General features: G+C 77.8%; 1 non-coding gene across 1 annotated transcript; it reads right to left on the bottom strand.

Annotated features, from left to right (window-relative positions):
* Positions 1-423: 423 nt before the first annotated feature.
* On the bottom strand, positions 424-576 carry LOC138064982 (5.8S ribosomal RNA). The gene has a single exon (XR_011138177.1). It is a non-coding gene; the product is annotated as a 5.8S ribosomal RNA (ribosomal RNA).
* Positions 577-2,500: the final 1,924 nt, after the last annotated feature.

Below are 2,500 nucleotides of genomic sequence, written 5' to 3'. Positions count from 1 at the left end.
CCGGGAGCGGGGGTTTCCCGAGTCTGCACTTAGGGGGACGAAGGCCCGGGCCCACACGGGGAGGAGAGGCACCCCCTCTCCCCGGCGGCGCGGGCCTGCGAGGCGCCCCAGCCGCGCCACACCGCACACACCGCGCAGGGCAGCGGTGGCCACCGGGCTCGGAGGGGAGGGAGGGCAGGGCAAGGCACGCCGGCCGCGGACGGTGGAGGCGGACGGTCGGCCGGAGCCGGGCAGGCAGGCCAGCCGGAAGACCGGGGCCACCGGTGCACGCACCGGTGGTCCCGGCTCCGCCGCCGCCGCCGACTCACCGCCGCCGCCGCCCCCCCACCGACTCGCCGCCGCCGCCGCCCCCCCCGGCCCCCCCCCGAGGGGCGGCACACCGCTGCGCCAACGCGGCAATGGGGGTGACGATTGACCGTCAAGCGACGCTCAGACAGGCGTAGCCCCGGGAGGAACCCGGGGCCGCAAGTGCGTTCGAAGTGTCGATGATCAATGTGTCCTGCAATTCACATTAATTCTCGCAGCTAGCTGCGTTCTTCATCGACGCACGAGCCGAGTGATCCACCGCTAAGAGTTGTCTCGGTTTCGGTCCCCACCGCGCGCGCGGGGGGACCGGGCAGCTTTCGCAGCCCCCTGAGGGCCCCCATCCGCTCTGCCTCCCTCCTCACGCCGACGCCGGCTGCTGAGCAAGGGACAGCGGAGAGAGAGGGCACGCCTCACTGACCGTACAAGCACAGAGGGAAAAAAAAAGGGGGGGGGGGGGGAGAACAGACCCGAACGAGAGGGGCGGGGAGCCCTCGCTCCCGACCTGGGACAACCCCTTTCTCGCTTCGAGTCCGGCCCAGGCGCCCGGCTCGGCCTGGCCCAGCAGGGAGCGGCGCGCCAGCCGCGCCACCTGCCTCAGGGACCGGGGTGTGGGTCCCCGCGGAGCCCCGGCGTCGGAGCCCGGCCGCCGCTGGGAGCGGCGCCACCCGCTGCCCGCGCGCCCGCGACCCGCCAGCCGCACGCTTCCGAGCTCCTTCGCTCGCCTCACCGGCCTCCAGCTCCGCCGCCCCGGAGACGGCACCCAACACCCGCCTGCACACACGCAGCCTCCCGAGCGACGCCACGCACTCGCCCGTCCCTTCCGCGGGCAGACGCCTGGCGGCAGGCAGACGGGCGAGGCGGGACGGACGGGGAACGGCGCCCGCTCTCCCCGCCTCCACGCGGAGACCGGGAGGGGCCGCCCCCGCCCGCCCGCCCGCCGCCCGCCTGCCGCCCAGCGAAGCCGGGTCGGGCAGAGCGAGGCAGGCGCGCCGGATGGCGGAGTGCCGGGGCAGGGCGGGGGGGGAGGGAAGGAAGGGTGCCGCCGACGGCCACGGCGGGAGACTGAGAGCACCGGCCAGGGAGGAGAAGGGATGCGCTGGGGCTCGGCGTCCGCACCACCCGCGGTGGGGGCTCGCCGTCCCGGCGGCGAGCACGCGCTCGCGCCGGGGTCGCGCGTTCGAGGCAGGCCGGCGCAAGCCGACCGCGCGGCGTCTCTCCGCCGAGACCAGACCGCGGAGAGAGGGGGCAGGGTACCCCTCTCCGTCCCGGCTGCCCGCGGGGCATGCACGGGCCGCGCCGGCGGGCATGGGGGGGTGCGGCGCCCGCGCGCGCCGACCCCCCGGCCCCTCCGGCAGCACGCCCGGCTGCCCCCCGGGTCGCATCGGGCCGCCCGAGTCTTTAAACCCCCGCCCGGCTCTCCGACCGAGAACCCTCGGGCCCGGAGCCCGGGGCCCATGGCCATCCCTACCCGGGGGGGCCGCTACCGGCGGCCGCGGTGGCCGGAGGCCCTCCTCCTTCCTCCCAGCGCGCCCCCCCCCCCCGCCGCCCCCCGCCGCCCCCGGCCCGGCCGACTCGCAGCGCGGCCCCCACACGGCACGGCGTGGGGCGGCTGGAGCGGTGTGGGGGGGGGGGGAAGGGAGGGGAGGAGGAAGCGTGGAAGGCCGGCAGGGCACGGCCGGTGCGGCACGCGCAGCGCAGCGCCCGGGAGGAGCACGCTGGCACACGGGACCACACAGGTGGGTCACCGAGGGGAGGCAGGAGAAGCGCGGACGCTAGGTACCTGGCCCTGGGGTGAGGGAAACGACCTGAAATCCCCGCGGGGGTGCCTCCCCCGCCGCCGCCCGCCGCCGGGCCACCGCCGCCTCGCGGCGACGGCGGCAGCCTCAGCGGCAGCGACGAGGCGGGGCGCGGAGGGGAACCCGGCACCCGCCAGCCGGCTCCAGCGCCCCTCGGCGGAGCGTCCACCCGCGGGGTGCGCCCGACACCCACCGCCACGACCTCGTCCTCCTCCCGGGGCCCGGGGTTTCCCTCAGTAACCCGGCGCCGGGTGGCAGCTGCGCCCGGGAGGAGAGCCGTGGTTTGGGCCGCCCGCTCGGGCACGACACGTCGCCTCGCGTGGCCTCGCGCGACGCCCCCGCTTGGGGTCCGCCGCGGCGCGGCGCCCGCCCCGCGCGCCGTCCCGGAACGCCTGTCC

Source organism: Struthio camelus, unplaced genomic scaffold (assembly GCF_040807025.1).
Source record: "Struthio camelus isolate bStrCam1 unplaced genomic scaffold, bStrCam1.hap1 HAP1_SCAFFOLD_140, whole genome shotgun sequence".
Taxonomy (NCBI): Eukaryota; Metazoa; Chordata; class Aves; order Struthioniformes; family Struthionidae; genus Struthio; species Struthio camelus.
The sequence above is the reverse complement of the archived record's forward strand: the minus strand, read 5'-3'. Positions and strand labels throughout refer to the sequence as shown.